The sequence below is a fragment of the Carlito syrichta genome, unplaced genomic scaffold, assembly GCF_000164805.1.
Source record: "Carlito syrichta isolate Samal-C Ts95f unplaced genomic scaffold, Tarsius_syrichta-2.0.1 Scaffold288411, whole genome shotgun sequence".
Lineage (NCBI taxonomy): Eukaryota > Metazoa > Chordata > Mammalia > Primates > Tarsiidae > Carlito > Carlito syrichta.
In genome coordinates, this window is record NW_007232507.1 from 348,695 (window position 1) to 358,382 (window position 9,688).

The window sequence follows — 9,688 nt, forward strand, 5'->3', positions numbered from 1 at the left end:
ATTTTTTGATTTATTGTAGAGATGTGGTCTCACCAAGTTGCCCAGGCGGGTCTCGAACCCACGGGCTCAGGCAGTCCACTCACCCCAGCCTCCCAAAGCGCGGGATTACAGGCTGAGCCACCGAGCCTGGCTTTTGCCTACTTTTTAATGGGGCTGTTTGTTTTTTTCCTTTTGGTGAATTTGAGTTCCTTGTAGATCTTAGATGTTAGGCCTTTGTCAGATATACAGTTGACAAATATTTTTTTCCATTCTATGGTCTCTCCCTGCTCTCTTGATGGTTTTGTTTTTGCTTTGCAGAAGCTCCTTAGTTTGATGAGCTCCCACTTGTATGGGCATTTAGGGTTCTGAATAGGAATTTGTTGCCAGTTCCTATTTCCATTAAGGGTGTCTCCTGCATTTTCTAAGATTCTTAGAGTTTGAGTTTTTATGTTAAGGTCTTTGATCCATTTAGAGTTAATTTTTGTGTATGGTGATAGGTAGGGGTCCTGTTTCAATCTTCTGCATGTGATTACCCAGTTTTCCCACCACCATTTACTGAACAGGTTCTCCTCTCCCCAGTGGTTGTTGTTGTTGGAGACTTTGTCAAAGATGAGTTGGTTGAGAAATTGAGACTTTGCTTCTGGAATCTTTATCTTGTTCCTTTGGTCTGTGTGCCTGTTCTTATACCAATTGCAGGCTGTTTTGATTACTGTAGCCTTATAGTAAAGTTTGAAGTCTGGAAGTGTGATACCTCCTACTTTGTTTCTTTTACTAAGGATTGTGTTGGCTATTCATGGTCGTTTATATTTCCATATGAATTTCTGTGTTGTCATTTCCAGGTCTGAGAAGACTGATGTTGGTAACTTAATGGATATTGCATTGAATTTCTAGATTGTCTTTGGTAGCATGGACATTTTAACAATGTTGATTCTTTCTATCCTGAGCATGGATTATGTTTCCATTTGTTTGTGTCTTCTTGGATTTCTTTGAGCAGTGTTTTATAGTTCTCATTGTATTTATTTTTATTTTTACTTTTTGAGTCTGAGTCTCACTCTGTCGCCCAGGCTGGAGTGCAGTGACACTCTCACAGCCACCGCAGCCTTGACCTGCTGGGCTCAGGCAATCCTGTCACCTCCGCCTCCCAAAGTGCTGGCATTATAGGCATGATCACCACGCCCAGGCATAATCTCTTTCTTATTTAACTGTTCTTATTCAACTTCTTCACATATGAAATTAATGCAGTATAATTTACTACATCAACAGATTAAAAGAGAAAATAAGCCAGGTGTGATGGCTCACACCTGCAGTCCCAGCACTTTGGGAGGCCAAGGCAGGATTGCTTAAGTCCAGCCTGGGCAACAGGGTGAGACCTCATCTCTATAATAAATCAAAAAATTAGCCTGGTGTGGTGGCGCACACCTATTTTCCCAGCTACTTGGAAGGCTAAGGCAGGAGGATCACCTGAGCCCAGTAGGTTGAGGCTATAGTGAGTCATGATATTATGCCACCACCCTGCAGCCTGGGGGACAGACTCAAAAAAAAGAAAATTTCATTATTCCACTAAAAACTTACAGGAAACATTACACTTTTTTTTTTTAAGTCAGAGTCTCACTCTGTCACTCAGGCTGGTCTGCAATGCCACACTCACAGCCCCTGTAACCTCAACCTGTTGGGCTCAGGTTATCCTTCCATCTCAGCCTTACAAGCAGATGGAACCATAGGCATACACTACCACACCCTGCTAATTATTTGATTTATTCTAGAAACGAGGTCTCAAGTTGCCCAGGCTGGTCTCAAAACCCTGATCTCTGACAGTCCTCTTGCCTCCAACTCCCAGAGTGCTGGGATTACAGGCATGAGCCAGTGCTCCCAGTCTACACTTTTTTACTAAGTACAAAAAAGACATGGATATAAAACATTACACTTAATGGTGGAATTTAAGCATCTTCTTTAAAACATGACAAGGGTGCTTGTTTCGGCAGCACATACACTAAAATTGGAACGATACAGAGATTAGCGTAGCTCCTGCACAAGAATGACACACAAATTCATGAGTCGTTCCACATTTTTTATCAAGTTAAAAAAATATAAGCCGGGCTCAGTGGCTCAGCCTGTAATCCCACGCTTTGGGAGGCCGAGGTGAATGGATTGTCTGAACCCGCGGGTTCGAGACCCGCCTGGGCAACTTGGCGAGATCTCATCTCTACAATAAATCAAAAAAAACTAGCCGAGTGTGGTAGCGCGCACCTCTAGTTCCAGCTACTTGGAAGGCTGAGGCGGAGGGATCGCCGGAACCCAGCAGGTTGAGGCTGCAGTAGCCCGGAGCGGCCACTGTAAAAGACGGTGGCGCACGATGAGACTCAACACCCCTTAAGGCCAAGAGATTTAATGAGTCAAACGCAGTGGGCTATAGGACCTGAGGGTCAGGCTGTAGCCCCAAGGCAAGTGCGCGCTGGCCTTTATAGGGGCTTAGGGTGACCTGTCAGTCGTTTATAGGTCGGCTGGCAGAGCTTCATTTAGGTTGGTGGATTTTTCGCGGGCACGGGAAAGGGTGCGGAGGAAGAACCTGGAAGGCACCGTTTCAGTAGCCATTTTAGTTTGCCGGGTCGCCATTTTGGGGGGGAGGGTTTAGGCCCCTTTCCAGGAAAGGGAGGGGATGTGGCTTTACTTGTGGCTGGTGGTGGCCCTTCATTCCCACCTCTTTGGTTATACGGGAGAGGGGCAGCATTTGTATATGATGATACAAGGGAGAAAGGAGCACAGGCCAAAAATGAGAATGACAGGTGTGATGATAGGCAAAAGCCAGGTGAGTAGGGAGTTTTGTAGTAGGTTGCCGACTTGGGAAGACTTTGTCCTTTGGAGCTGTGAGGAGAGGTGTTGTAATTTATTAATGTTTTGTTCAGTGACTCCTGACTCGTTAATGTAATAACAGCACTCCTCTTGGAGGAAAAGACAAGTGCCTCCCTTTTCGGCTGTTAGAAGATCTAGAGCCCGACGATTTTGGAGGGCTACTTGTGCTATGCTTGTTATCTGTCTTTGTAATGATTGGAGAGAATCGGAGGTGGTGTCTAAAGCTAGTTGGATTTTGTTTTGTAAGTCTTTCATGGCCCATAGTGAGTAGCCGAGAGCCCCTGCTGATAGACCTATGGAGGTGACTGTGGAAGCCAGGGACAATCCTACCATGACTGGAAGGAAGACAGCCCTCTTGCGTCGGTATTCAGGAGTTAAGAGGGCCTGGAGGTCGGCAATGGAGTAGAGAGAGAGCTGTGGGATTAGTGTAACAACTATACAAGAGGAGGTGAGATTGGAGGCTTGGGAGGTGAGGGTGCCATTGTACCATAAGAAGAGGCCGGGCGGGAGGAAGTGTCCATTTGTCGAGTTTATGGTGGTTGAACAGAGAGGGCTATTTGAATAGAGAGTGGGAATGTTGGACAGACCAATACAGAGGTAAGAGGAGTTGGATGCCACTTCCCAAAGTGGAACGTGAGGTTTGGTGATGGCCTCTCTGGTGGAAGACAGGTTGAGTGTACTATTACTGTTGGGTGAGGCAGGAAGTGGGATGGCAGCCAGCAGAAGTCGTTGTAATGAGGCACAAAGAAAACACTGTGAGGAGAGAAGAGAAGGGAAGGACTGATTTAAGAAGCGGAGGGTGTGGCCTAGTATGGTAAGCCAAGAAGGGAGATGTTGGGAGGGTTGTAGGGAGAGGTGGTCTTCTGAGGAAGGGGGCAAAGGGTCTACCGCTGCCAGGAGCTGTTGTTCTTGGGTTTTTATGTGCTCCACCACTGATACCATGACAGAAGGGGTAAAGGTGGAGCGAGAGATGGATAGGCACCTGGAGGGGTGGGCGTATCAATCTTTGGGGTAGACAGCCACGTATATGAGGTCTTTCCAGAGGTTAGTGGTTGGGTCAGGGATGTCAAAAGTGAAGTGAGAAAAACGGCCTCCACGCCCAGAATGTCCACCTATGTAGTGGTGAACAAGGAAGCTCGGTCCCCCCAGGCTTTCCTGCTGATGGATTCGTCGGCATAGTGAATCCTGCATGACCAGTAGGGACAGCCATTGTATTTATCCGGCCGCCATCTGCAATAGTTGCGAGTTTGGTCTTCCAGTAAGCATAGAAAGGGCCAATGAGCGTCTGCCAAGCTTATTGAGGACTTTAAGCTGAGGGAAATAGGTTTTGAGTAATTGTTTATAGGGCACGTTTGCATGTCCAAGTCCTTGACTGTATCTATCCCGCTGGCCTTGTAAAGTTCGCGGATGGTAAACCGATAATGAAGGACAGACAGGGTAGTGGGCTTGGTTTGAAAGACGACGGCAAGGAGGAAGGCGATGATCATGTTGGGTCCTATTGATAGTGAGTAGAGGAGGGGATTGAGTAACTCGCACCAAGGAGCAGCACTTATGTGCAGCAGTGTGAAAGTAGGAGGAAAAGAGAGCAGAAGGAAAGGCAGTATTATTAAAGGAAGGATGAAATTGATGACCATCTGGCGGAGGGTAGTTGTTGAATGCAGGCGGCAACCTTCCCTTCTTGTGATTATGTGGGATTTTCCTGGATGACGGGCAGGGAGGGGGAGCAAGCGACATGGGATACTCGGAGTTTGAGAGGCTGGCCTGGAATTGTGGAACAAGAAAAGGTCAGCAGCTCTGTGGAGGAAGGGGTAAAGGGAGGCAGTTTAGCTGGTTTGAGGCGAGAAGCGTGAATCCAGGGACTGAGCTGTCCTTTGGTTATGAGCAGCCTGGCTGCCGTGGGGGTGGAGAGGACTATTTGGAAGGTCCTTGCCATTTCGGTTGTAAGCGAGTTTTGGTTTCTGGGTCTGAGAGGAAAACCCATTGTCCCAGGGTGAGAGGCTTTGTATTATGTGTTTCTGTGGGAGCGGGCAAAAGGAGATCTTGATATTGCCAGATGTTGGAACGGATGGAGGACAGGAGAGGGTAGGTTATATGAAGGGGGACGTGAGGTGGAGAGGTTGGAATGCCAGGAGGAAGTGCAGGTCTTCCATATAGGACCTCGAAGGGTGAAAGCTGAGTGGGCCTTTTAGGGAGGATGCGAACACGGAAGAGAGCTAGGGGAAGGAGGGAGACCCAGTCCTGATGGATTTCGAGAGAGAGTTTGGTGAGGATATCTTTTAGTGTGCAGTTAGTTCGTTCAACCTTTCCTGATGATTGTGGGTGGTAGGGAATGTGAAAGGGCCATTTGCTGTTGAGGGCCGTCGTTAAAAACTGAACGACTTGTGAGGTGAATTCAGGCCCGTTATCTGACTGAAGGGAGAAGGGAACCCCGAACCGAGGGATGATGTGGTTGGCTAAGATAGATCCCACCATAGCAGCTCGCTTATTTGAGGTGGAATAGGCATCGATCCACCCGGAGAAAGTATCAACCAGGACCAGAAGGTGTTTGATGTTACAGACGGGGGGCATGACGGTGAAATCCACTTGCCAGTCTGACCCAGGGAGCTCTCCCCTAGCCTGGTGAGTGGGGAACGTTGCGGGCTTTAAGAGGATACTAGGATTTGTTCGGTGGCAAGTAAGAGCACTGAGAAGAAAGGGTGTGTATGAGTTTTGTATGTTCAGGAGTAAGGTGGAAGAAGGTTTTAAGAAATGAAGTGAGAGCTGCTGGGTTTGGGTGGAAAACTGAGTGTAGATAGGGTATGAGATCAGATAGTTGTGGGACTTTACACGTGTGTTTGGCTGGTGGGAAGGAGGCATTGACGAGTATGGTAGGAAGGGGTTTTAGAGCCGTTTGGCGAGCCACCCTGTCGGCTCACGAGTTTCCTTGGGTGATAAAGGATGAATCGACTTGGTGGGCTTTACAGTGTGAGATGCCTATGGCCTTGGGGAGCAAGGAGGCTTGAAGGAGGTTGGAAATGAGCTTATATTTATGATGGCTGATCCTTTGATGGTTAATAACCCCCGTTCCTGCCAGATGGCTGAGTGTGAAACTAGAATGTGAAAGACATATCTGGAGTCGGTGTAAAGTGACAGAGAGTGTCCGGCCGCCAGTTGGAATGCTTGAATGAATGCTGTGAGTTCTGCCTGTTGGTTGATGGTGTGGGGCGGGAGACGATTAGCCTCGATGACATCAGCGACAAAGGTGATGGTGTATCCTGCTACCTGAGACCCCTCATGTATATACAAGCTTCCATCTGTGAACCATACATAGGAGGGCTCAGATAAAGGTCCTTCCTGAATATGTACTGGACAAGGAAGTAGGGACTCGAGGACTTTGATGCATTTATGAATTGGGGTGTCTACCAGAGAGGAGGGGAGTAATGTGGCTGGGTGAAGGGGTGCGCAAGTTTGGAAGGAGTTAGAGGAATCCTGGACAAAGAAAACCAGAAGGGATAGGACCCGACCGGGAGGAAGTGTTTTGAGGCCCTTATAACCTAGGAGGTGATGTAGATGGTGGGGGGAAGTAACGGTGATAGGTCCTCCAAACGTGAGTTTTTTGATTCGCACACGAGTAAGTGGGCAGCCAACAGGGCTCGCAGGCATGGGGCCCATCCCTGAACCGTGTGGTTAAGCTGTTTTGAGAGATAGGCTACAGGAGCAAATGTTTATCCACTGAATTGGCCTAGAATTCCTAAGGCTGTGCCCTTATTTTCGTGGACGTATAGGGTAAAAGGTCGGTGGACATCGGGTAGCTGTAGGGCGGGTGCCCAGAGGAGAGCCTGTTGGAAGGCGGTAAAAGGCTGTCTAACGGCTGAGAGGGAGAGTAATGGTTCCTTAGGGTCACCTTTAGCGAGGTCATAGAGTGGCTTGGCGAGAAGGGTGAAATTGGGGATCCAGGCTGAGAAGTAGCCCACTAATCCCAGGAACGACTGGATTTCTTCCTTTGTTTTGGGCGCTGGGAAGGACTGAATAACAGCCTTGCGGCTGGTTGTTATGGCCTTTTGCTGGTGTGAAATGGCTACGCCAAGGTAGGTGACTTGTGTTTTGGATAGCTGAACTTTGTGGGGGGAAACTCGGTATCCCCTTTGTGCTAGAAAGTTAAGGAGTAAGACAGTGTCTGTGTGGGAGTCAGTTATAGAGGGGCTGCATAAGAGAAGGTCATCTACATACTGGATGAAAGTGGATTTGAGGAGTGACAGAAGTTTGAGGTCGGCCGCTAGAGCCTGGCCGAACAGATGGGGACTGTCCCATAATCCCTGTGGGAGGACCGTCCATGTGAGCTGTTGAGAGTGACGGGAAGTAGGGTCGGTCCAAGTAAACGTGAAAATGTCCCGGGAGTCAGCTGCCAAGGGAATGGTGAAGAATGCATCTTTAAGGTCTATAACTGAAAAGTGAGCTGCCGTTGGAGGAATGGTAGACAGGATGGTATAAGGGTTGGGAACCAGCGGGTGAATGGGGAGAACGGCTGCATTTATTAATCGAAGGTCTTGGACTAGCCGGTAGGTTCCGTCGGGCTTTTTTACGGCCAAGATGGGAGTATTGTATGGTGAGTTGGTGGGCATTAAGTATCCCTTGCGCAGTAGGGTACTTATGACAGGCTGCAGACCTAGCAGACTGGCCCTGGGGAGAGGGTATTGTGGCTGGCTGGGGTGAGTGAACGGGTCCTTTAGCTGGATGTGAACGAGTGGGCACTGGGCCAATGAAGGGGTGTGGATGTCCCAGACTAGTGGGTTAACTGCCAAGGTGAGCGAGGGAGGGAGTGAGGTGGGTTGTGGGGAAGGGGGCCTGGAGCTAGAGGCCAAAAGGAGGAGTAAGTAAGTTGTCGGTCAGGGGTTGGTGAGGGCAGCACTGGGGTTGAAGGTGATGGATACCTAAAACTTAGCCAAGATGTCCCTCCCCATAAGGGGTATAGGGCATTGAGGTATGACCAGGAAGGAGTGGGTAAATGGGACACTAGCAAATATGCACGTTGGCGTAGGAGTTGTGTGTGGGATGAAGGTTTGGCCCCCTACCCCGACTACCGGGGACCGGGACGGTGAGGTTGGTCCCCAGAACTCCCTCAGGACAGAAAGGGTGGCTCCAGTGCCTAGCAGGAAGAGGATGGGACGTCCATCAATTGTAATTCTGACCCTAGGCTCCCAAGCATTTGAGATATGCGTTGGGTGGGGAAACCCAGGGCCCCATCATTCCAAAGTGGCCACGCCCAGTAGGTCCAGGGTGGAGCTGCGGGCTGACCCTGCTCCTCTCTGGGGGCTGGGGCAGTCCACCGCCCCATGCTGGAAGATTGCATTTGGGGCAAGGTTTTGATGGAGGTTTAGGGATAGGGCAGGCTCACGCCAAATGTCCCTCCTTGCTGCATTTGAAACAGGGCCCTGGAGGGTCACGTTTGTTCTAGACGCCTCCTCTACCGCTTTTAAGGGCCAGTGTCTGTCCCGCGAAGAGCCTGAGCCAGCATTTGGTATTTTTGCCGCTTAGCCTTTTCGTCTCGGTTGTGGTATACCTTGAAGGCGGCAGCCAAAACCTCATTTTCGGGTGTAAGGGGCCCTTGGTCTAGCTTTTTTAATTTAGCTTTAATGGCAGGGTATCTTTGGGAGAAGAAGTCAGTCATAAGGAGTTGACGGCCATCTGGGGTTTCTGGATCTAAATTAGTAAATTATTGGAGGTCCTTGGTAAGGCGATCAAGGAAGGAGGAAGGGTTTTCGTTTTTGTCTTGGACCACTTCCTGGAGTTTTTCAAAATTAACAACCTTTTGTGCTGCCCACCTCAACCCAGAAACGAGACCGGTAGAGAACTGATCTCTGGCACTGAGGCCATTGGGGGAGTTATAGTTCCAGCTAGGGTCCTGGTCCGGGACTGCCACTGCCCCGAGGGGGTGTGCTGGGGAGGTCCGATGGACCTCATCTGCATATGCTCTAGTCTGTTCCCACACTCTTCTGTGCTCTTCGGGGAGTAGGGTGTTGGAGACAACCATGTAGATGTCGTGAAAGGTGAGGCTATAGGCTTGAAGGAGGTATTGGAATTCTTGATATAAGTGGTTGGGTTAGTTGTGAAGGACCCGAGGCATTTTTCTACCTGGGACAGGTCTGAGATAGAGAATGGGACATGAATTCGAACAATGCCTTCAACGCCTGCCACCTCACGGAGAGGAGCGAGGGTGGCCAGGGCTGTCTTGGAGCAGGTAACAGGAGGACTGCACGGGTTGGCAGGAAATGGAGGAAGGGGTGGGTAAAGATTAGGGATGGCGGGGACGGATGGGAGAGGAAGCTGTGGGGGTGGATGGGGTTGTCGATAGGGAGGAGGTTCATCTGCTGGGTCGAAGTCAGAGATGGAGGAGGGAGGCGGCAGCCTTAGCAGGATGGAGGGAGGTGGTGGTGTAAGCGGGACAGAGGAGGGAGGTAGTGGCATAAGTGGAAGAGAGGGGCCCTTTGCAGCCACGAGGAGGTGAACCGGTTTGCATCAGAGGCAGAGACGAGGGTGTTCCCGGAGTAGAGAGAAAGACTGGACATAGGGAATCTCTGCCCACTTTTTTGAACACTTGCAGAAGTTATAGAGTCCCATATAATGTCGGGGTTTAGGGACCCATAAGGGGGCCACTTATTTTGGTTGTCTAAATGATAGGTGGGCCAGTCTTGGGTACTGAAGTGGATTAGATGCTTGGGTTTAATGTCGGGAGTGAGAGAGAGAGTGGAGAGGTTGTCTAAGAGGTATTTGAGGGGAGAGTCTGCCGGCAGGGATGACGAGTTTCCCATTTTAACAGCTGGGGCTGAGCAGAGCGTTCCCGGCTGTTAGGATATGAGGAGGTTGCAATAAAGCCTGTCAT